General features: G+C 42.4%; 1 protein-coding gene and 1 long non-coding RNA gene across 6 annotated transcripts in view; one reads left to right on the top strand and one right to left on the bottom strand.

The window, feature by feature from the left end:
• The window catches only part of dpp6a (dipeptidyl-peptidase 6a), a 1,586,533-nt gene that overhangs the window by 700,163 nt on the left and 859,902 nt on the right, over positions 1-26,468 (bottom strand). The gene's annotated exons all lie outside the window — the stretch shown is intronic.
• LOC134344515 (uncharacterized) lies at positions 2-26,043 on the top strand. Of its 2 annotated transcripts, none has more exons than XR_010017452.1 (4): positions 2-102; positions 7,050-7,223; positions 8,601-8,723; positions 25,463-26,043. It is a non-coding gene; the product is annotated as an uncharacterized LOC134344515 (long non-coding RNA). The 2 variants fall into 2 exon arrangements; XR_010017453.1 differs by having other exon boundaries at positions 8-89.

Here is a 26,468-nt window from a genome sequence, read left to right on the forward strand (position 1 = left end):
AGTCTTGCCGGCACTCATAAGACACTGCCTCTGCTCACGTGTGAAACGATTCTGACGGAAGGGCTTGTGGCAGGTAGGACCTCCCTAAGGTCTGTGCTCCAGGTAATTAATGTACCACAAAAAGCTTGTATGTCAAACTCAATATCGCTGCGTTAGTGCAGGAGGTTGTGTATATGTGCCTGCCTGTGTATTCCTGTGCATCTGTGTGCGTATTCAGTACTGTATTGTGTTTTGTATCCTCGTGCAGGAGTGTGTTTGCTTCTTTCAGCTTTTATGTTTGCATTTACGTCTGGGAGTTTGTGTGTCTGTGTATTTGTGACTGTCTGAATGTGGCATCTGTCTACTTCTCTGGTCAGAACGTGTGTGTCCGTTTAATTGTATATCTGTTTGGCCGAGCATGTCACTATGCTAATCAGTTTATAGACAAATTTGTCATTGTGTTTGTTTGCATTTTAGTGTCTAGATGCACATACATTTCTGTCTCTTTCAGTATGAATCGGCCTGCGTATCTGTAAATTTTAAATTAACTGGTATTGTGCATTTGCAACCTTCTATATCCCTGTTTCTGTGCTTGTCTAGAAGCCTATGTGTGCAAATACTTACATGTAAGTGTACCTGCCCATGGGTTTATCAATTACTGTGTGTGTGTGTGTGTGAATGAGAGAGGTTCTCTGTGTGCGTATGAGAGGTTGTGTATATGCCTGAGAGAGAATCTTTGTGTGCCTGCACGTGTGTGTGTGTGTGTGTGTGTGTGTGTGAGAGACAGAGAGAGAGATTGTGTGTGTGTGTATCTGAATGTGCGTGTGAGAGGGCGGGGGTGTGTGCGTGTGAGAGGGTGCGTGCGTGTGAGAGAATGTGTATGAGTGTGTGTGTATGTGTGAGAGTGTGTGTATGTATGTGAGAGTGTGAGAAAGAGTGTGTGTGTGTGTATGTATGTGAGAGAGTGTGTGTATGTGAGAGAGTGTGTGTGTGAGAGTGTGTGTGTGAGAGTGTGTGTATGTGTGTGAGAGAGTGTGCATATGTGTGAGTGTGAGACTGTGTGTATGTGTGAGAGAGAGTGTGTGTGTATGTGTGAGAGTGTGCGTGTATGTGTCAGAGAGTGTGTGTGTATGTGTGAGAGAGTGTGTATGTGTGAGAAAGAGTGTGTGTGTGTATGTATGTGAGAGAGTGTGTGTGTATGTGAGAAAGTGTGTGTGTATGTGTGAGAGTGTGTGTGTGTGTGTGAGAGAGTGTGTGTGTGTATGTGTGAGAGAGTGTGTGTGTGAGAGTGTGTGTATGTGTGTGAGAGAGTGTGCATATGTGTGAGAGTGTGAGACTGTGTGTATGTGTGAGAGTGTGCGTGTATGTGTCAGAGAGTGTGTGTGTATGTGTGAGAGAGTGTGTATGTATGTGTGAGAGTGTATGCATGTGAGAGTGTGTGTGTATGTATGTGTGAGAGTGTGTGTGTGTGTGTGTGTGGGAGCGTGTGTGTATGTGTGAGAGAGTGTGTGTGTATGTGTGAGAGAGTGTGTATGTATGTGTGAGAGAGAGTGTGTGTATGTATGAGAGGGAGTGCGTGCGTGTGTGTGACAGAGTGAGTGTGTGTGTGTGTGTGTGTGTCTGTCTGTCTGTCTGTCCCAGCTTGTATACTTGTCTGTCCTGTGTGCATCTGTGAGCTTCTCCATCTGTCTGTGTGTTGGGCTTGTCAGCACAAAAGCATGCACTTGTGCGCCCTTGTGTATGTGTAAGTTTGCACAGTAGAATGTGTTGCATGTGAGAGTGTTGTATAGAGAGACAAAGAGTGACAACATGGCTGATGTATGTATCAGGCAAGAGCACTTAGCCACACATTGGTCTTGGGTACAGAGAGGAAAGGAACTTCGAAAGAAGGACAATTCTGTTCAGTCTTTTACAAAGTATGGTGTAGATCTGTGTGAGCAAAGGGTATTCTGTGCTTGGAGAAGACTGGTCACTATTTCGTCATACTTCCCCGTATTACAATAGTAATCACAATTTAGAAATAGTTGACTTGCTATAAGTTACTCCAAGAAATTCTGAGGATGTGAAAGACGGTATATTATTACAATTTATTTATTTTACAAACACACTCAGTGGCCACTTTATTAGGTACACCTTTACCCCTGCTCGTTAATGCAAATATCTAACCAGCCAATCATTTGGCAGCAACTCAATGCATAAAAGCACGCAAACATGGTCAAGAGGTTCAGTTGTTGTTCAGACTAAACATCGGAATGGGGAAGAAACGTGATCTGAGTGACTTTGACCGTGGAATGATTGTTGGTGACGGACAGGGTGGTTTGAGTATCTCAGAAATTGCTCATCTCTGAATTTTCACGCATGACCGTCATAGAATCATGGAAAAGTACAGCACAGAAGCAGGCCTTTTGGTCCATCTAGTCTATGCCAAACCATTTAAACTACCTACTCCCATCAATTTGCGCCAGGACCATAGCCCTCCATACCCCTAACATCCAGGTACCTATCCAAACTTCTCTTAAACATTGAAATCGAGCTCACATGCACCACTTGTGCTGGCAGCTCATTCCACACTCTCACAACCGTATGAGTTTCCCCTCATGCTCCCCTTAAACTTCTCACTTTTCATCTTTAACCCATAGCCTCTAGTTGTAGCTCCATCCAACCTTAAGAGGAAGAGTCCTACTTGCATTTATCCTATCTATACCTCTCATAATTTCAGAGACCTTTGTCAAATCTCCCCTCATTCTCCTCTGTTGCAAGGAATAAAGTCCTAACCTATTCAATCTTTCCTTATAACTCAGGTCCTCCAGTCCTGCCACATCCTTGAACATTTTCTCTGTACTCTTTCTAGTGTAGAGAGTCTGTAGAGTTTACAGAGAATGGTGCAGAAAACAAAAAAAAAATCCACTGATCAGCAGATGTGTGGGCAAAAATGCCTTGTTCAGAGGGGAATGGCCAGACTGGTTCAATCTTACAGAAAGGCCACAGTAACTCAAATAACCGTTTGTTACAACAGTGGCGTGCAAAAGAACATCTCTGAATATACAACACACCAAACCTTGAAGTAGATGGGCTGCAACAGCAGAAGACCACAAGCATACCCTCATTGGCCTCTTTATTACATAATGTACTGGTTGGGCACAGGAGTACATTCAGCCAGAGACTCATTCCACCGAGGTGCAACACAGAGCATCATAGGAAGTCATTCCTGCCTGTGGCCATCAAACTTTACAACTCCTCTCTTGGAGGGTCAGACACCCTGAGCCAATAGGCTGGTCCTGGACTTACTTCCTGGCATAATTTACATAATACTATTTAATTATGTATGGTTTTATTACTATTTAATTATTTATGGTGCAACTTAACAAAACCAATTTCCCTCTGGATCAATAAAGTATGACTATGACTATGACTATTATGTACCTTCTTCAGTATAGAATGTTACAAGCTCTTCCATATATTCCATAGATTATCCCTCCACCTTTTTCCTCCATGGGCATTCATCTGAGTTGGTAATGGGAAGTGGATGAATTTTGCAGGATCGAATCAAATTTGTTTATTTATTATCCAACACAGCATGGAATAGGCCCTTCTGCCCTTTGAGCCATGTTTCCCCAACAGCCCTACAATCCCGATTAACCCTAACCTATCACGGGTTTGGACTATAGGAGGAGACCAGGGAACCCACACATTCCATGGGGAGGTCATACAGAGACGGCTTACAGAAGAGCACCAAATTGACCTCCGAACTCTGGAGCACAATAAGCTGTAATAGTGTCGCACTAACTGCTAGGCTACCAATCATTGGAACCCCAACCATCCCTCGACACACCAGTGTATTAACAATTAGAATCAGCATAATCTGAGCAGAGCAAGTTTTCTTCCAAGTAAAAATAAATGTAAAGCAAAGTTCACAATATGGCTACACCAGACAAAAATAGGTAGATTTCTGTACTGGTGTATGTAAAGTTGGTCAATGCATTTTAAAGAGCACTGCTATGTGCTGAATCATTTTGTGAGGTTCCTCAGCAGAGTTATGAAGATTGTTCAGTCAGTAATTAAGGCAATATGCCATTAGTTAACCATTCAGAGATTGCTGGAAGGCAAGGTAGAACATGGACTGAAATTTTCGGCTTGTTCCCTTAAAGCACCCAGAGAAAATTGCCCAAACAAGGATAGCACAGCTTGGTGCTGTGTGAGGCAGATCACATTCTGGCCTATCCCTGGGGTATTTTGGGAGTTTCCATGGTGGCCTATTATCTCATGTGGATCACAGTTTCTGGGAAAAACAATATGACCCAACTTGCTGGTAAGTATAATGATCCAGAAGGCATATCACCAAAGGTACTTAATACCCTAAAATTATTTGAATCAACAGAACAACTTCCATGGGAAAATGGAAGGCTGTGGGGGAGAGAAGCATTAGGTTGATTTTATAGTAGGATAAAAGGTCAGCATAACATCTTGGGCTGAAGGGCCTTTACTGTTCTTTGTTCTATGTTCTATGCAAGTTAAGTGAAAGCTGAACCTCAAAAGCCACATCGCGCAGCTCAGAGCGTTTGCTTCTCCAGGACTTCTGCTGTGTGCAAATGGTCTGCTGTCACCGTGGTCTTCGGAAATGTTAAGTGTGGCCTTGTCTACCTCTTGCTTGTAAAGTATGGTTTCTGTAAGTTCTTTCCCTTCAGTGATGTCCATTACAGTTCTTCAGATTGACAAATAAGATGCAGGAAACACAAACGAGGCACGTGCAAAAACCAGTCTCCTCTCCTTGGCCTATGTCTTTGCTTTGCGCTGCCTCAGTAGAACAACCAGCATAATCAAAGACTCTCTTCAACCACTCCAGTGGGCTGTAGATTCAAAAGCCTGAAAGCCTGTACCAGCAAGCTAAAGGGCACTATCTCACTGTTATACAACCATTGAACAATCTCCTAATACAATAAAGTGGACTTGACCTCACAATCTACTTTGCTATGATCCTGCTCCTTTTTGTCCCCCTAAATTGCCCCTTTTCTGTAACGGTTACACTTTATTCTGCATTCACTTATTGTTTTACCTTGTACTACCTCAACACACCGTAATTAATTAATTTGTATGAACTAGACAAGCTTTTTACTGTACCTTGATATGCAACAATAATAAACCAGTTCCAATTCCCCCAGCATGATCACTATGCCAATCATTTTTTGCCCCTCATTGGGATTCCTCCATTGGGATCTATCCTTCTGTACCTTGTCCACTTGTATTAAATCATCTGACTAGCGGCCATCTTCACCCATACCATCTTCGCTGGTTCAAATTCGGAGATCTGCTCCTGAATGTCTCTTTCACTCTGCACAATGTTGTCCATAGGAGGGACACGTGGACCAAACCTAATTTGCTTTTATTTAATATGCACCCAAGTAATTTAGAAAACAAGGAGTTTTCAATTGTCTTTTATTTAAAATGGCCATTAACCCATTTAAACTGAACCAGTTGATGCTGGCATTGAATGTTACTGAAGGGACACTGCCAATATGCTGCCTTATCGGCTGCCGTTGCAGAGTTTAACTCTTTCAGGATTGCACAGCTGAAATACTGCAATCCTAATGAGTTTTCTGTTGTTTTTTTTTGTTGTTTTTCACACTTAAAAGTACTGCTGAAGGCACCACACAATTAGAATGGAACATAGTTGCAGAGGTTTCTATTTATAGGATGGCCTGACTCAACGGGAAATGAGAAATATTCTATTATTTTGTAGGAGCTATAATGCTAGTAACTGCATGGCATTCTGGGATGGTGCCCACAGATACCAGCAGCAGATCAATGAAGCTGTGTGAACAGGGGTTCCCCGCTTCTGCCAGGAGTTCTGCTTTGTTAGTATTCTTTCTGCATTCCCTTTGTGTTGGTGTGTATAAATTTTTTAAAAAATCATTTGGGAAAGAACTGCTTGTGCCACAATTTAAACAACTCTTCTCCTCAACTTGAAATTCTTTTTCTTCTTCCTAATGTCGATATTCAGACGGGGAGGTGGAGGGAGCACAACTGAAGGTTGACAGGAATCTCTGTTGCAGAACAATGGTAGATCTTCAAGAAGAAGGTATTGCAGGTAGAGGTTAGGTAGATTCCCACAGGGCAAGTGAATGGTGGAGCAACACTCTGGATGATGAGGGAGACAGAGAATACGATGGAACCAACTTAGGTTGCATTAATTTCTATTATATTCTTCTATATTCTAATATGGCTGAATTTTAACCCCATTCTTCTGCCTTCCCCCCATAACCCTTAACCTTTATCAGTCAAGAACCTAACAATCTCTGCCTTGAATACACCCAATGGTTTGGCCTCAGTTCTCCATAGCAACAAACTTGAATTTCTTCACTACCCTCTAGTTGAAGAAATTCCACGTCACCACAGTTTTGAAGAGATTTTCTTTATCCTAAGTGTGTACCATTTGACCCTAGATTCCCCTGTCAATGGAAACATCACATCCAGTCTATCCAGGCCTTCAGTATCTAAAGTTTCAGTGAATATCCCCCTCATCCTTCTCAACTCTACCAAGTACAGGCCCAGGGACATCTAACACCCTTTGTATATTAAGCCCTTCATTGCTGGGATCATTCTTGTGAACCTTCTCTGGACCCTCTCCAGGGCCAGCATATTTATCCTTAAAGATACCGGGCTCCAAATTGCTTGCAGTATTCCAAATACATTCTGACCAATGGTTTTAAAGCCTCAGCAATACCTCCTTGCTTTGAAATTCTAACAGTATTATACAATGAGGGGAAAAGAAAAATAAGATCAGCACAGAAAGAATATGAGAATACAACGGCAAATGAAAAAGGAATCCCCCAAAATCCTGTAAGAATATTAATACTAAAGGAGAAATTGGATCAATTAAGGACAAAGAGGGTGATGTATGCTTAAAGGTGCAGGTCAGAGCTAAAATACTCAGTAAGTGCTTTGCAGAAGTGTTAATAAAGAATGATAGGAGATGGAGCGGGTAATGGATTGCATAAAAATTGCTAGTTATGACAAAAGGCTCTCTATGCTAGAATGTTTAAGCCAATTGTTCTGTATATTTTACATGGCAGGTTGCTGGAGGGAGCAGAGATGGGATAAGCAGCTACAATTGCCACAATCCATTTACTGCCCCCTAGATTCTGGGCAGGTGCGAGAGGAATGGAAAGTGGCAATATGGTGCACGTATTGAAGAAAGGATGTGAGGACATTCTTCACAAACGCAGGGTGTCAGTTTAACGTTAACGGTGAGCAAAGTCCTAGAATTAACAACCAGAGAAAAACATAATAGACACAAAAATAACAAGACCTTAGTTAGACCCCACTTAGAGTATTGTGTTCAGTTCTACTTACCACACTACAAGAAGGATATGGATACATAGAGTGCAGAGGAGATTTACAAGGCTGTCATCTGGCTTGGAGAGCGTGCCTTATGAGAATAGGTTGAGTGAACTCGGCCTTTTCTCCTTGGAGCAACGGAGGATGAGAGGTGACCTGATAGAGGTGTATAAGATGATGAGAGGCATTGATCGTGTGGATAGCCAGAGGCTTTTTCCCAGGGCTGAAATGGCTCACACAAGGGAGCATAGTTTTAAGGTGCTTGGAAGTAGGTACAAGGGGGAAGTCAGGGGTAAGTTTTTCACACAGAGAGTGGTGGGTGAGTGGAATGTGCTGCCAGTGACGGTGGTGGAGGTGAATACAATAGGGTCTTTTAAGAGACTCTTGGACAGGTACGTGGAGCTTAGAAAAATAGAGGGCTATGCTGTAGGGAAATTCCAGGCAGTTTCTGGAGTAGGTTACATGTTCAGCATAACATTATGGGCCAAAGGACCTGTAATGTGCTGTTGATTTCTGTGTTTTTCAAGGCCGCCGTTGATTGTGGGAAGACAGGACTAAGTTGTAAAAGGCAGATTTTACTTGACTGACCTAACTGGACTGGTTGTTGACATAACAGTGAAGGTCAATGATGTCATTTAGGTACAGTATATTGTAAGAAAAGGCTAGACATAATGGTTGGTTAACAAAATGGAGGCTTGTGAAATAGTGTCACCTTGGTGAAAAGTTTGCTAGGCTGCAGATGTTGCAACCTAGAGCAGGAAGCAAGCTGCTTCAGGAACACAGCGTGTCAAGCAGGGAGAAAAGGAATTGTTGACCTTTAGGTCAGAAACATAAAAGGTTGTGCAAATGCTGGAACTCAATATCCATTCCCATTCTGACTGTAACATTGAGGCCGCTCTCAGGTTGGAGGAGCAACATCTTGTATTCCGTGTAGGTAGCCTCCAACCTCACAGCATGAACATTGATTTTCTAACTTCCGGTTATGTCTCCTCCCCACCTCTTCTCTCTTCTTCCATTCCCCATTCTGGCTCCCCTGTTACCTCTTCTTTTCTCATCTGCCTATCACATCCCTCTGTTGCTCCTCCTCCTTTCCTTTCTCCCATGGTCCACTCTCTTCTCCTATTGGATTTCTCTTTTACCTCTTTTCCCACCTATCACCTCCCAGATTCTCGTATCATCTCCTCCCCCATCTACCTACCTTCCACCTCACCTGACTTCATCTCTCACCTTCTAGCTTGTACTCCTTCTCACCTTCTTATTCTGACTTCTTCCCCTTTCCTTTCCAGTCCTGATGAAGGGTCTCAGCCCAAAACATGGGCACTTTATTCCTTTCCACAGATGCTCCCTGGCCTGCTGAGTTCCTCCAGCAATTTGTGTGTCCAAATGCTGCATTAAGACATCGATTCACGGTAAGCAGTTTTTCCCTTGGTTTGTTGTTCATTAGTGCTACCGAGTACCAGTGCCAATCACCACTGTGACTTTTGTTTTTGCTATCTCGATGACTTGGACATTGAACTTAAAGTAAAACATCAAAATTTGCTAAAGGTACCAAACTTAGATGTGCTCCAAACAATGAGGATGGTACAAGTCCACTGACATAGAATATAGATACGCTGGCAAAATGAGCAGACAAAGTAAAGTTTAGTACAGAGAAGAGATGGACGCCATGATAACATAGCAGTTCGTGTGACGCTATTACAGCTTGGGGTGTTGGAGTTCAGAGTTCAATTCCAGCGGCCTCTGTAAGAAAGTTTGTATATTCTTCCCCTGTATGTGTGGGCTTCCTCTAGGAGGGTGCTCTGGTTTCATGCCACAGTCCAAAGACATACCAGTTAGAAGTTAATTGGTCATTGTACATTAACCTGTGATTAGGCTAGGGTTAAATTGGTGGATTGCTGCGTGGCACGGCTCAGTGGAAGGTCCCATTCTGCTCTGTATCTCTAAATAAATAAATTAAATAAAAGAGAGATGTGATGCACTTTGGCAGAAGGGATGACAAGAAGCATTATACAACACAGTACAGTTCTAAAGAACATGCAGGAACAGTGAGGCCAAGCTGTTCATAGATATTTGCAGGTGACAGGACAAATTGAGAGGGGAATTAGGAAAGCTTATTGGATCCTAGGCTTCATAAATTGGTGTATTGATTACAAAAGAAAGGACGTTAATCAGAACCTTTATAAAGATCTAATTAAGCCGCATTTAGATTATTACATCTGGTTCAGAATTTTAGGAAGGATGAGAAGTCATTTGAAAAGGTGCAGACTAGATTAATCAGAATGTTTTCTGGAATGAGGAACTGTAGCTATGAAGTTCTAAATTCAATTTATGATCAAAGTATGTTTAACATATACAACCTTGGGATTCAACTACTTGTAGGTAGTCACAAAGCAAAGAAACATAATAGAATTCACTAAAAAACACCTACAACAAAACCACCACACGTCCAATTTACAAACGAGAACAGGTCGTACAGATGGTAAAAAAACGTGAACAAAACACATGGACCATGAACTGCAGAGACCCTGAAAAGGGTGTGCCACTGTGAAGCCCCTTCAGTGCTGAGGTGAGTGAGACCGGTCCAGGAGCCCAAAAGCTGCAGGGCAGCAACTGCTCCCAAGCCTGGCGGTGTTGGACCCAGGACTCCTGCCCCTTCTGCCCGGTAGTAGTAGCGAGAAAAGAGGGAGTCCGGTCAAACACAGGCAGATGGTGCCGAGCAGCTGTTCACTATCTGCTCTCACCCTCGACGATTTTAATCTTAGTAGTGGAACCGATCATGGGTTCGTCTTCCGCTCAGGCCTCAACGCCGTGTCCACCCCCTGCGATAGCCACTCCTGCTGTACCTGCACTCGCGAGAGTCTAGTTTTCCAAATTCCCCAGGAGATCACAGAAGTGCTAGATCAATTAATCCGTTCAAAAGTACGCCCTTAAAAGGGAAATTACAGGCGGCAGAGTGCAGCAATCACAATTCAGCACTACTGTATATCTACCAGAGTATCTAGTAACTTTGTGAGCTGTCAACACAACATCACCATATGTCAGCGGTGCTGTCTTGGACATAGAATCCAAGAGTTAAACATGCCTTTTGGCTGAATGCCTCCATACCAATCATCGTGCCTATACCTACCTTCTCCCTCACCTGGCTTCACATATCACCTTCTAGCTCGTATCATTTCCCCTCCACCCACAATCTTATTCTGGCTTTATTCTCCCTTCCCCCTTCCTTTCCAGTCCCGATTAAGGGCCTGGAACGTGGACTCTTTATTCCTTTCCATTGAGGCTATACAGCCTGCTGAGTTCCTGCAGAATTTTTTATGTGTTACTCTGGATTTCCAACATCAGCGAAATCTCTTGTGTCTCTCTATACTAATCCTGCTCGCCTCCAATAGTTCCATACTGTGCCTGGTGTGGGAGAAGCTGGGATTGTTTTCCTTGGAGCAGGAAAAGGTGAGGGGAAATTTGATAGAAATGTACAAGTTTAGTACAAGTTTTAGTAAGATGAAGGAAATCTGTTACGTTAAGTGATGATATGAGGGCCCCTGGGTACATAAATAAAGATGTGGACAAAATTTACAGCGGGATATAAGGGAGGACTTCCTCATGCTGTGAGCTGGAACTCATTGTCTTTAAGGAGGTGGACAGGGAGACAATCATCTGATAATTGGCAGTGCTACAGGGAGAACAGTGAGATGGGTGGCAGGTAAATGGCTGGACATCCGAGTGGCCTCTGTTCATGCCAGAATGACAAGGACTTTGTTTGCTGATCATGAAACTGAATGTGCATTTTGATTGAAAAATGGGTAGTAATGTTACAATATTTGAATTGAATCCTACTGAAAGGTTTTGATAGAGCGGACGTGGACATTTCCTATAGTGGGGGAGTCTAGGACCAGAGGGAACAGCTGCAGGATACAAAGATGTCCCTTTAGAACAGAGATGAGGAGGAATTTCGTTAGCCAGAGTGTGGTGAATCTGTGGAATTCATTGACACAGATGGCTGTGGAGACCAAGTAATTGGGTATATTTAAAGCAGGGGTAAAAATGTTCTTGATTAATAAGGGTGTCAAAGGTTAGGGGGAGAAGGCAGGAGAATGTGGTTGAGAAGATTAGTAAATCAGCCATGATGGAATGGCAGAGTACTCAATGGGCTGAATGGCCTAATTCTGATCCTATGTCTTTTGGTCTTATGATATGACGATCACTTGTAGGAAAACAATCCAAGAAGAATGACAGGGAGGTTATCAAATACAACTTTACACCTAGTCCTGTAAGTCCTTCCACAATCTACCAGGCGACCTCGGGAAATTTAAGAGGTGGACAGGTCTGCTTCCTAATCAACACCTCATGGTGCTCAGATGAGACAACCCTGCTCATCTAACTTGAAATATCTAATGGTGAAGTGTATCCCACACTACCTGCCACTGGAGTTCATTTCAGTTATCCTGATGGCAGTCTACATCCCACCTCAGACAGATCTGAAGCCTGCACTCAATACACTGCTCTCAAGGTCAATAACCTTGAAGTGGGATATTCTGAGACCTTCTTCATCATTGTTGGTGTCTTCAACCAGGCCAGCTTCCAAGAGTGTGTTACCAAAATACCACCTGTCCCACCAGGGACCCAAACACACCCTTTGCCATTGCGACACAACCACCAAAGATGCCCACTGAGCCAACATCCACCCACACTTTGGCTACAGACAGTGCCTGAAGTGCAAGGATCTGGTACAAAAAGTCATACAGTGCTGGTTTAAGGAAATAGGTAAGCTTCCACATGACTGCTTTGAACTGATAGACTGTTCTGTGTCCAGAGACTCGGCAGCCAGTTAGTGAGTATGTCACCGCCATCACAGACTTTACCAGCAAGTGTTTTGAGGACTGCGTACCAAGGAGGACTATCCGACTGTTCGCAAATGGAAATCATGCACAATCCAGGAGATCCACTCCCTACTCTAAGCATGTCCTTGTTGACCCTTTCCAGCTTTTACTGATGCATCATAAAAATCATCCTCTCCAGATGCATAATGACTTAGTATGGCAACTGCTCCTCCTGTGATCATAAGAAACTGCAGAGAGTGGATACATCATGGAAACCTGCCTCCCCTCCAAAGACCACCCTTCTCGCTACCTCCGTAAAGTAGCCAGCATATTCAAAGACCCCACCAACCTCGGACATTCTTTCTTCTCGCCCCTCCAATGGGGCAGAATGTACAAAATCCTGAAACCACGTTCAAGGACAGCTGTATAACACTGTTATACAGTACTGTGCAGGTGTCTTAGGCACACATATATAGCTGGGGCATCTAAGACTTTTGCAGCGTACTGTAGTAATTTTATGTACTGCACTATACTGCCACAAAAAAAAACAAATTTTATGACATACGTGAGTGATGATGGTATGGGCCTCTATTGTGGAATGAGAGTGAGAAGGGGGCAGGGGGAGGGGAATCATAGTCGGGGGAATGGGAAGGGAATAGGGGAGGCACCAGAGAGACATTCTGTAATGATCAACTGACGTTGCCTGGTGTTTCAGGGCTGGGTGTAACTGCACACACACCACACCTCGTCTCTGGCACTCCTTCTCTGCACCTGTCCCACATCCCTCCTGCAGCGCTCCGCCCTCACCATTCCCAACATCCCTTGCTCCTGACAGATTTACAAACTTGCTCTCCGCTCCACATTGACAAATACAGTTCTCTGCAAAAGTCTTAGGCACCCTAGCTATATAAATGTACTCTTGCCCAGTATTGTAAGACTAGTGAATGGTTCCCTAGTATGAAAAGATAGACTTTTGACCTGATAGTTTACCTTGTTTGGAGTTTGTTTCTTAATTTATAACTGTGCTGCACTTTCTCTCTAACTGCAACACTTTATTCTGCGCTATGTTAATGTTTTATACCACCTCATCGCACTGTTGTAATCTACTTATCTGTATCAATGGTATTGTTGGAAATCACTTTTTTAATAACCCTTTTTATAAGACTTGTACTTTTTAACAAACCCGTGTATTTTTCACACTCACTGGCAGAAAGCAGTATAGCTGCTAAAGTAACGGTTTATCACCTTTCTCATTTTTCATTGGCTAAGTATTAACACATTACCCACATAATGCAATTGTTTTAATTATGTAGCCAATTAGCTACTCTATTTCCTATCTATGGAATTTTTCTTATCTGATCTATAAAGGTGATGGATTTTTCAGAAACACCATCATGGCTTCTTCCCTATCTTTTCACTTTGCATCCATTCACCTCTTCGCATTGTTTATTTAGTTTGCTTAGTATTTGTATGTTTGTTTGTACTCTAAAATAAACTGAAATCTTGGAATTAAGACTGCTCATCATTCCTGACTCCCAGAAGAACCCTAAGGATCAGAAGATAAACAGCAATCCAATAGTATGCAGGACAAATTTTTGACTGTACGCCATAAGATCTAACAATAATCAACAAACTTAAACCAATTTACCTCAATATTAAAGAGATGCAATATTCTCGACTTGATTGGATGAGACCATCTCTGAGAACAATGTCACTCAAAAGGAAGCAATCTGCATAATTGCTGGCTCGTCCCCCACTCTAGTCATTCACTTATCAGCAACTACAATATGTACTACACAGCAAGGCTTCTTTGAGGTTCAAGAGACTGCAGATGCTGGAATCTGAATTGAAAAACAAAGCAGCAAAGGGGTGGTTGACCCCCTACATCAAGACAGGCTTCCTTGAGGCAAGAGAAGTTAACAAATTTCACTATATATGCCAGTGATATTAAATCTGATTCTGATACTGTCTCCTAAATCTGGAAAGATGAACCAGCAGGCACCTGGACAAAGCATCCTGATGGGAAAAATCAGCACAGCATGGTGGCATCGTAGCCGGCGTAAGGCCTTACAACGCCAGGAATGGGAAAGTTAATTCATGCGGCTGTCTGTATCGAGTTTCTACATTCTCCCTGTGACCGTGCGGGTTTCTTACCACATTTCAAAAACATACGGGTTAGATAGCCTTTGTAAATCGTGGGCATGCTATGTTGGCAGTGGAAGAATAGTGACACTTGTGCATTTTCAGCTGCATTGGTCATGGATGCAAACAGTGCGTACCACTGTACGTTCAGATGTGTATGTGACAAATAAATCTAATGTTTTGAAGGATCAAATTTCATCAAAATTATGGGATTAAACGCTGACTCCAAAAACACCGTCTGAGTGCGTGGACTGCAGGGGATCAAGAACACAGTTCACAACACCTTCCTAAGGGAAATTAGGAATAGGCAATAACTACTATCTGCAGTGCACACATCATGGGAACTGTAAAAAAAAATACTCATTTGGATAATGACTAAAAACCCAGTGGAAAAAGCAGAGTTTGAGGAGTTTCTTCATACAAAAAGGGGAGGTGGAAAGGTTTCAAGGGCATTCCAGAGGGCAGGATGCTAGATGTTTAGATGAATAACGAAATGAGCGCATTTAAAGTAGAAAAATATGTGATTTTTTAAGTAATTTAATCAAACTTGTAAAGGATAAAACTCCTGGTCCAGATGAATGACATCCTTGTTTCGTAAAAGATTTCAAGGATAGAACAGCAAAGGGCATGCTTGCACATTAAATAACTTGTTCTTCAAAGGTCTAGTGGTTGAAGACTGACAGGTGGCTGATGTAATATGATATTTAAAAAATGCAATCATACACATCCTGAGAGTTATAGACTAGCCATCTTAATATAAGCAGGGAGATCAGGTCAATATTGTTTCATTAGAATCATCATCGGTCTGATGAAAGGCTCTATAGGGACATTTAAGTGATTCTCAGAGAGAGGCATGGATGATAGATAAATGGAGGGCTGCATGGGAAGGTAAGATTAAATTGATCATAGAATAGGTTGAAAGATTGTCACAACATTGTGGACTGAAGGGCCTGTACTGTGCTGTCATGTTCTATGTTCTTAACTCTGTTTCTCCACAGATGCTGCTAGGCACGCCAAGTATTTCTAGCATTTTCTGTTTTTTTTTATATTTCAAATTTTAACCACCTGCGGGTTTTTGCTTTTCAGTTTAAGATCAGTGGCTGGAAAAATAATAAGTCCTTTCCTAGAATAGTACAATATCCAGAGCTGAGATGTATAATAATGAATATTTTGCGTGAATTTCAAATATTGCTGGACCAATGTTATTGAATTTCTTAAGAGGACAATAAAGAGATGACAGTCTTAATTCAGTGATTATAATTTGCTTAGATGTTCAAAGGGCCATTGAAATGACACCTTTCAATATAAGGTCAGAGAATGTACAGTCACAGAATTAGTAACAAAATAGATTACCATTTGGTTTGAGGACAAAAGAATTGAGACAATGGCCACAGTAGATTGTGGGCGGTGGTGTTCCGGAGCACTAGGAATGGGGCCACAGCCATTTATAAATTTCATAAATAATTTAAACTCTAGAATCTGAATCATCATTTTTGATCTTTCTCAGTCAGAGTGCAGCAACTAACTGGAAATTGCGGCCTGAGAGAGTGGTGAAAGCAGCGTCCCGGACAGGATCTAAGGTGTATCCACCCAGGCAGTTGAAGACATCTTCATCTTTGAGGACGTCTTCAACGCCTCAGGAAGTTAGCATCCATCATGAAGGTCAATCACCATCTGGGACACATCCTCTTCTCTTTAGGGGTGGTGTGGGAGGTACGGGAAGCCAAAGATCCACATTCAAAACTTTAAGAGCAATATCTTCCCCTCTCCCTTCATATTTCTGAATGGTCCATAAACCCATGAACACTACTTCACTATTCTGCTTTTGCTCAATGTATTCATCTACGTTTTTAACCCACAGCAATTTTTTATGACATCCATTCTGCTGCTGCCACAAAGCAGTAAATTTCATGACCTGATTCTGATTCTGAATTGACTAGGCGTGGAAAGCTATGGATCAAGAGCTAGAAGATGCGATTGATATTAACGGGGGCCTATCAGCTGATGCGGATATGGTGGGCTGAATGGCCTGTTTTCGTGCTCTACAACAGGGGTTCCCAACCTTTTTTTATGTCGTGGACCCCAGACTGGGAACCTCTACTCTATAACATCAAACTGGGGGCAGGAAACATGGGAGCAGTCATTAATGAGGGAGGCAGGGTTAACAGAATGTAGGTGGGCAGTAATAAACTTACAGAACAGCCAGTTCTCAATATTTATTGCTTATTTATTTATTATTATTATTTATTTCTTTTTGTATTTGCACAGTTTATAGCCTTTTGCACACTGGTTGAACGCCCAAATTGGTGCGGTCTTTCATTGATTGTGTTACGGTTATTATTTTACGGATTTATTGAATATGCCTGCAGGGAAATGAACCTCAAGGTTGTATATGGTGCCATATATGTACTTTGATAATAAATTTACTTTGAACTTTGAAATAATTAGCAAATGAAGTTCAATATTGATAAATATGCAATGGTACATTTTGGCAGAAGAATACAGATGTTACTCAGTACTGGCAAGGGTTAAGTCTGATTGGGGGAGAGGAACAAAGATATCTCACAGACCAAATGCACCAGTCGCTAAGTGTTGCACAGAATGGATGCTGGATATTTTGAGCAATACAACAGGTCAGGCAGCATCTATCAAGAATGTAAACAGTTGACATTTCGGGCTGAGACCCTTCATCAGGACAAAATGTTGTACTGCACGTCACCAAGCCCATGAAAGGACAACTTGGGATTGATTTCTAGACGCACTGAAATAAAAAGCAGGAAAATTATGCTGAACCTGAATTTGAAGTTTGGTTAGACCACACTGATTGGCTTTCCTGGTTGCCACCTTTAAACAGAATGCTAAGGCACTAATGATTGTACAGGTAAGATTTGCAAAGATAATATCTGAAAATCAAGGGTAAATGCATCAGGAAAGGATGAACAAACTGGATTTCTTTTCTCCTGAGAAAAGGCTGAGGAGTGACCTCACACAGGTCATTAAAATTCTGAAAGGCTTTGATCGGCAGGATGCAGAGAATGTTTCCGTGTGTAGGTAATGTGAGCTGTGAGTTAAAGTTGCAGGTTTATGAAACTGTGGTTAGACCACACTGGAGTATTGTGTCACCTCATTATAGGAAGGATGTGGAAGCTTTAGAGAGTACAGAAGAGATTTAGCAGCATGCTGCCTGGATTAGAGAATATCTCTTGTGGGAAAGTTGAGCGAGCTCGAGCTTTACCCTTTGGAATGAAGGAAGATGAAAGGGACTTGATCAAGGTGTGCAAGATGATAAGAGGCATAGATTGTATGGATAGCCAGGAGTATTGTTCCCCCCAAGGGCAGAGATGGCTCATACACCATATTTCACTCTATGTTTCAATGTACATGTGATAAATGAATCTGAGAAAAATATACAAGCTCTCTACTTGATCCATGCCTCTCATTTTTTTATAAACTTGGTCTCCCCTCAGCCATTCCAGAGATAACAACCCAAGTTTGTCCAGCCTCTAATCCCGGCAGCATCCTGGCAAATCTCCTTTGCACCCTCTCCACAATCTCCACATCCTTCTTATAATGGGTTGATGAGTGTATTCAGAAGTCATTTTGTGAGACTTGGAGCCAGCACGTAAAGGATGAACCTGAGCCGAACAGATTTGTTACCTTCTTTCATTGTTCATGGGCTGCTCTGATGGCAGAGGAGAAGAAGCTATTCCTAAAATGTTGAATGTGGATCTTCAGGGTCCTGTATCTCCTCCCCAGTGGTAGTAATGAGAAAAGGACATGTCCCAGATGGTGAGGGTCCTTCCTGAGACACTGTTTTTTGACGATGTCCTCGATGGTGGGGAGGGTTTTGGCCATGATGCAACTGGCTGAGTCTAGTCTATCAGCTCTCCCCCATGAACATATATCGTACCATCTCATAAAGATCAGACTGTAACTACTCTAGTCCACAATAGTCCTTGGTGTTTATCTGATCAAATTACAGAGGAAATTGCAATTTAAATGCAGAATGTGGAGCTGATATTTCTCAGCCCTATATATCGACCATTTCTGAGTACAATTACAATAGAAAGTCAGAGTCGTGCTTAAGAATAAATGGAACCGACTTGGTGAATAACAATAAACCATTATTGATTACCACGCACGTGAAAACATTCTAACAATTATAATTAAAAATTCAGTTTCCAACTGAATTTTCTATTTCCAAATGATGTTTATGTGTTTACTTGGGAGTTATTAAAAGTATAAGATAGTAAAAGCTATAACTTGTACACAGGGAAGCTAAATTTAATGGAACTTCATGGAGATAAACCAATATTAAAAGCTGGATCGCTCAGTTCCATGGAATGACCTGCAGCTACAACCTGTTTGGTTACGTCTGGTCGCTTATTTTGGACCGGCCATAAAAGTTAATCCCTGAGAGACTTTTGTGGCATTTATTAATGCATATTGCTCCAGCTCTGTGGCAATATTAACTCAATGTATCTGTCAAGCCACTAACAGAAACAGGTGCAACAATTGATAATCTCTTCATTGATGTAATATTGGACTGGGTACCAATTCAGTAGCATTCTCAGAGAGGCAGGCAGCACAAAAAAGGCCCTTTGGCTCATCTTGTCAATGCTGACTATCAAGTAACCACCCACACCAATTCCACTTATTTGATCTATAGCCTACCAATCCTTGGTGATTTGAGTTGAAAGCCTCTACCTTTATCACCTGCTCAGAAAGTGCATTCCGAACTCTGACCACACTCCAGCAGGAAATATTCCCTCTAAACCTCTTACTTCTTAATTTAGAGGTGTTGCAGTTATATGGATGTTACAAAGAGAACGCTGGATGGATCAAACCCATTCATCCAGCATCCTTTTTGACTTTCTAACATCAGGCACAAGATTCTGATGCATAAAAACAAGAATGGTCAGGAAAAGAAACAGTTTCTTCCCTCAGACCGTTAGGCTTCTGAACTCCCTGCTACGTCACTGGTTAATCTGTTCTATACTTCACAATATTTAATTTATGCATTTTACTTTATTTATCTGTAGATTTTATCCCTACTTTCTGAAGTTATTGTGTGTTTATATGTGTGTTATGTGCACTACAGTGCTTTACACCCCGGTTCGGAGAAATGTTGACCTCATTTGATGGTATACATTTATAGAGTTAAATGACAATAAACTTGACTTGATTTGACTCAAGAAGGTAGCATCATTAAGGACCCTCACCACCTGGGAATGATTAGCGCGAAGGTATTACTTCTGAGGGAGGTATAATTCAGTGTTCGATTCCAATGTCCTCCCTATGAACCCATGGTGCTCTGGTTTTCTATCATGGTCCAAAGACATAGTGGATTAATTAGTCATTGTAAATTGTCCTATGGTTAGGTTAGGGTTAAATAGATTACTACAATCAGGAGGACGTACAGGAGTGTGAAGATTTAACCCCATGTTTTCAGAACAGCTTCTTCCTCTCTACCGTCAGATTTCTGAACAGCCCATGAACCCATGAGCACTTCCTCTGACTTCATAGTTCTGGCACATCTCACTGATTTTCAGGCAGGTGGGTGCAGACGAAAACACTCCTAGGTGTGCACCTGTCCCCTCGCTTAATCCGGGCCAAGTTGCAAGCTGAGGCAGTGAAGTGCAATTAGCAATAGTTTATTATTGTCCAAGATACAGAGAAAAGCTTGTCTTGCACACTCTTCATATAGTCAACATTGTATTGAGGTAGAGAAAGTAAAATAGTAACAATGCAGAATAAAGTGGAACAGCTACAAAGTGCAGTGCAGGTCAATGATAAAGTGCAAGATCATAATGAGATAGATTATGTGGTCAAGAGTCTAATATATCATACAAGGGAACTATTTAACGGTCTTATGACTGGGGAGTAATTGTGCTTGAGCCTGAAGAGCTTTCATGCTTTTGTATCTTCTGAAGAGAAGAGACAGAATGTCTGGGGGGTTGGGTTGGGCTCTTTAACTACGCACGCTGGCTGCTTTACAGGGGCAGCAACAATTGTCGACAGAGTTCACGGAAGAGGCTCTGATTGGCTCAGACCATCATGCACGCAGTGCGCACTGTGAGTCACTTCATGAGCAGCAGTAGGCCCTGCATCTCACGGAGTCACACTGCATAGAAGCCAACCCTTCGGTCCATCATGTCAGTCCTGACCATCAGGTACCCATCCCGTCTAGCAGCAATCACTCAGTGGCCTTCTATGCTTTGGCGATTGTCTCCCTATGCTCCACATAGAATCCAGTTTCACTCGGGAAGTTATTACTGCACTCTGCCCCAGTCTGAAATTTCCACTGATTACCTTGGGGATTCTACACCTGCTCATAAAGAGCAAAGGAGAATGCATATAACTAATCACCTTAAGTTTAATACTTTTAATTATTTAAGTCATTGAATCATGGAGAAATTCAGCTTGGAAGTATACCTTTCAGCTCACTGGGTCTCTGCCAATCAGAACACTCATTTACACTAAACCGATACGAATCCTATCTTTAATCCTTCCCATATACCATAATTTCTCCCAGATTAGTTTTATTTGTCATGTGCACATCAAAACATACAGTGAAATAATGCATTGTTTGCGAAGATGACCAACACAGTCTGTGGACGTGCTTGGGTCAATCTGCAAGTGTTGCCACGCGTCCAGCACTAACATAGCATGTCTACGACCCACTAACCCTTACCAACTCTTTGGAATGGGATCGAAAACCACAGCACCTGGAGGAACCCCATGCAGTCATGAGGAGAATTCCTTACAGACAGCAGTGGGAATTAAACCTCAGTTGCTGATGCAATACAGCATTATACTAGCCACCACACTACCATGCCACCTCCCCTCTGCAAGTGTGCCTTCCCATGTCTGGGGCGGCACGGTAGCATAGTGGTTAGCACGACGCTTTACAGTACCAGCGGCCCGGGTTCAATTCCCGTCACTGCCTGTACGTTCTCACCGTGACTGCATGGGTTTCCTCCAGGTGCTCTGGTTTCCTCCCACAGTCCAAAGACGAACCTGTTGTTAGGTTAATTGGTCTTTGTCCCGTGATTAGGTGAGGATTAAATTAGGGGATTGCTGGGCACTGTGGCTCAAAGGACTGAAAGGGCCTGTTGCATGCTATAGCTCAATAAATAAAACTCTAAAAAGTATCTGGCACATTGTCAGCAACTTGGGTTCAATGCCAGTCTTGAGTACTGTACATACAAGTTTTCTATGTCCTTCCTCTGGGTGCTCCGGTTTCTTCCCACGTCCCAGGAATGTACAGGTTGGTAGGTTCACTGGCCCCTAGTGTATCAGTGAGTGGTAGAATCTCGATGCTGATGGGAGTATGGGGAGAGTAAAATGTGATTAGCGTTCAATCAACTTAAGTGGGGAGGTTGACGGCCCAGGCAGACTTTGTGGACTGACCAGCTGAGCGCAGGAATTATACGCAGTGACTTCAGCCAGCTTGCTGGGTCCAGCGAGAATCAGCCCATTGCCAATTATCTGCTGAATAATTGGAACAGATATATCGTTTTGGGCTGTTTGCAATGACACTTAAGTAAGTAAACAAAAGAACTGCGCAAAACAGAACTAGCTTAAGAAGGAGGCTGATATCCAATCTTCAGGCACATTTCTGGTAATTAATTGGTCTTTCAGGATTCAGGATTCTTCCATCCCTCTCATTTACTCATTGCTTGTTAGCTTCATTCAGTCTCTTTTCATTCCGGCTGGTGCTGAAGTTCTGTTTGAGTTGTTGGAATGAGTGAATACTTCTCACTCAACTTATCATTGAGTTAACTTCTGAATTTTCCCTTTAGATTGATAGTACATACTTGAAATGAGCTGCCAGAAATGATGGATTGGGACAGGTGTATTAAGCAATATTTAAAAGCTGTCTGGATAAATACTGTACATCGAGAGGGAAGGTTTAGAGGTCTACGGGCCAAGTGTGTGCAGATGGGACGACCTCACTGGGCAACATAGTCAAAGTCAACAAATTAGGCGAAAGGTGAACAAAGGTGTGAATTTTGTACTTTACGTACCTCCATCTGTGTTCTCACTTACTATCCATCCTCATAACCTTTCATATGATTATTTTCAGATCATCTCTCTCTCGCTAATGTCGTTCTTACACATTGACCACATAGCCTAAATTTAAACTTAAACACTGGTCTCATCAGAGGAATCTCCTTTGTCCTCTCCATCCCTCCTCAAGTTCTCTGCAATGCTTTCTCTCTCCAATTCTGACAAGGGATCTTTGACATGGATAATTAAATCTTTTACAATCCGGCATTTTCATCATCATATAAATTTATATATTTTAAAAGAAAAGAAAAAGGTTAGCTTTATTGATGACACGTATATCAAAACATCCAGCAGAATGTGTCATGTGTGTCAAATCAAATCAGTGAGGATTGAGCTGGGCAGCCTGCAAGTGTTGCTACACATCTGGTGCAAACACAGCATGCCCACATCTCACTAACTCTAACCTTACTTCTTTTGAATGTGGGAGGAAATTGATAGATTCTAGATTAGTAAGCATTATAAAGGTCACGGAGAAAGGCAGGAGAGTGGGGTTGAGAGGGATAATAAATCAACCATGACAAAATGGCGGAGCAGGCTCGGTGGGCCGAATGGCCGTATTCTGCTACTGTCTCTTATGGAAATCAGAGCACCCGGAGGAAGCCCACGTGGTCACTGGGAGAATGTACAAACTCCTGCAGAGAGCGATAGGAATTGAACCCGATCTAATAGCTGATGCTGTAATAGTGTTGTGCTAACGCTGTGTCGCAGTGCTGCCCCTTACTGTATCGATGTATTTGCTTTATATTTCTTTGCGATGTAGAATGAAGCCACTTGTCCCATCGGGTCTATGGCAGATGTCGGAGCAATTCTACCAATCCCATTCCCACATTCCTGCCAGTCACAACACTCTGATTCTTCCACTACCCACTAGGTGCATTTTCGAGTCATCATTTAACCCAGCACATCACACATCATTGGGATGTGGGAGGAAAGAGGAGCAGCGGGGGAAACCCGTGCAGTCACACTCGCTCAGATGGTATTGGAGATAAGAACTGAGCTGGGTTGCTGGAGCTGAGCGGCAGTTGTATGACCCGCAGCATGACTATTCTGCCATTACAAATACTCATCACCATCATCATTATATGCTGTGTCATATAACTTGGCAATAATGGTCCTGATCATAATGGTTCTTGGCAAACTGACCTACAGAAGTGATTTGCCATTGTCTTCTTCCAGGCAGTGTCTTCACAAGATGGTCATTAGCAATACTCGGGAGATTGTCTCCCTGGTGTCAGTGATCACATAACCAGGACTTGTGATATGCACCAGCTGCTCATACAACCATCTACACCTTGCCCAAAGGTGACCGACAGGCTAGCCTTCCATCTCCTTTGGTAGAGACATATCTCGACCCTGTCTCCCTATCACAAATATTAGGTTATTCTGAAAATTCAAGATTAGACTTACTTGTTACATGTACATCGACATATACAGTGAAATGCATCGTTTGCATCAAATTAGCCAGGGTTATGGGGGCAGCCCACAAGTATCACCAAGCTCATGCCACCAATATAGCACCCCACAACTTACTAACCCCAACCCATGTGCCTTTAGAATGTCAGAGGAAACCAGAGCACTTGGAGGAAACCCACAGCGTCATGGGGAGAATGCATAGACTCCTTAAAGACAGTGGAGGGAATTGAACACCAGTTGGTGATAGCTGGTGCCATAAAGTAATTGTGCTAAATACTACGTGAATGTGCTGCCCTTATTTCCACAGGGATCGGTGTTGGGACCGCTTATTTTATGCTGTATATCAATGATTTAGATGATGGCATAGGTAGCTTTATTGCCAGGTTAGATACGAAGATTGGCGGAGGGGCAGGTAGTGTTGAGGAAACAGGCTGCAGAAAGACAGATTTGGAGAATGGGCAAGAAAGTGGTAAATGAAATACAATGTTGGAAAATGCATGGTCATGCACTTTGGTAAAAAAATAAATGTGCAGACTATTTTCTAAATGGGGAGAAAATCCAAAAATCTAAGATGCAAAGGGACTTGGAAGTCCTTGTGCAGAACACCCTAAACGTTAAGTTACAGTTAGAATCGGTGGTGAGGAAGGTAAATGCAATGTTAGCATTCATTTCAAGAGGTCTAGAATATAAGAGCAGGGATGTGATGCTGAGGCTTTATAAGGCACTGGTGAGGCCTCACCTTGAGTATCGTGAACAGTTTTGGGCCCCTTATCTAAGAAAAGATCTGCTGGCATTAGAAAGGGTTCAGAGGAGGTTCACAAGGTTGATTCTGGAAATGAAAGAGTTATCATACGAGGAATGTTTGATAGCTCTGGGTCTGTACTCACTGGAATTTAGAAGGATGTGGGGGGGATCTCATTGAAACCTTTTGAATGTTGAAAGGCCTAGACAGAGTGGATGTGTAAAGGATGTTTCCCATGGTGGGGGAGTCTAGGACAAGAGGGCACAGCCTCAGGATAGAGGGCTGTCCTTTCAAAACGGAGATGTGGAGAAATTTCTTTCGCAAGAGGAAGGTGAATTTGTGGAATTTGTTATCACAGGCAGCTGTGGAGGCCAGGTCGTTGGGTGTATTTAATGTGGAGATTGATAGGTTCTTGATTGGCCAGGGCATCAAAGGTTATGGGGAGAATGTTGAGGAGTGGGGCTGAGGAGCGGGAGAAAAAGGATCAGCCATGATTGAATGGCAGAGCAGACTCGATTGCTCAAATGGCCTAATTCTGTTCCAATGTCTTATGGTCTTATGGTATTATTTATATTAAAAAAACTCTAGATTTATCTAACTGCATGAATTTAGCCTCCACAGCAACTCTGCTGAAGTTTGAACAAACATCTGCAACAGGGGTTCCCAACCTGGGGGTCAACAGACTCCTTGCTTAGTGGTATTGGTCTATGGCATAAAAAAAGGTTGGGAACCCCAGATCTACAAGATCAAAGACCAACAAACTAACTGCTCAAGGAACTCAGCAGGCTGAGCAACATCTGTGTGGGAGAAGGAATTTTCACTGTTCCACCTCACAGATGCTGATCGACCCACTGAGTTCCTCATATTGTCACAATTGTTGGTCCACATTCCAGCATCTGTCGTCTCTCGTGCCTATACTTGATCAATAATCCTGGACTCTGAACACTGGCCCATTCTCTAGACAGCTTTGCTACTGCAGACAGCTACGCAGAAGGCCAACAGTCAGCGTTCATCCCTCAACCAGCCAGCACACGCGTTCATGCTTTGGCCAGTGGAGTTGGTGCAGTAGGATGCTGTCACAAGCAAGATGGAAGGCACATGCTCGACATTTCAGGACCGGCTTCTTTCCCTTCACCATCAGATTTCTGAATGGTCCATGAATCCTCACAATTTTGCTCTCTTCTGGTACCACCGATTTACATTTGTAAAATATTTCTTATTGTAACTTATAGTATGTTTACGTATTCCACTGTATAGCTGCTACAAAACAAAACAAAAATCACGACATGTATCAGTAATAATAAACCTGATTCTGAAGCAGCGGCTAACCCATTGAAACGTAATTTAGTCAGGGTCCTGACTGTTGTGTGTTTAATATTTAAGTAATATTTCAGTAATCCTGTAAATATATTGTTGATTATGCATTCTTCCTTGTTTAAAATAATTCATTATGGGTAATATGTATAAATACGTGAATTGCATACGTCATCATGCTACCAGGTGATTCATGCGTGCCTTGCTTAAAGTAAACTCGAAGTTAGACCTGCATTTCTGACTCTCGTGTCTTCCTTTGAATGAGTTTAATGTTTTGAAGTTATAGATCATAACATGTGACCTGGCAGGGAATTCTGGGAATGATGATGTTCAGTCTTATGGAGTCCGTGTCTCATGTCATCGTGTCTGGACATTAGTTCCATTTATTGCAATAAGTTAACGGGTTTGAATTGTCGAGATAAGTTTCAAAAGTAACAGTGAAGTCTTGAGGAGCTTTCTATGACTGATTTCACCCTCCACGTTTCATACAGCGAATCTATCCTGAAAGTGCCAGACTTTACAGAATTATGCTTGATTTAGAATAGCTCAGATCCTTCTCTAAACACATGTGCCTCAGTAGCTCCATTATTTATCAACAGACATGATCTCTATACTCAGGTTAATAAGTCAGCCTCATCGTATCACACAGTTTC

Source organism: Mobula hypostoma, chromosome 3 (genome assembly GCF_963921235.1).
Source record: "Mobula hypostoma chromosome 3, sMobHyp1.1, whole genome shotgun sequence".
NCBI classification, from domain to species: Eukaryota; Metazoa; Chordata; class Chondrichthyes; order Myliobatiformes; family Myliobatidae; genus Mobula; species Mobula hypostoma.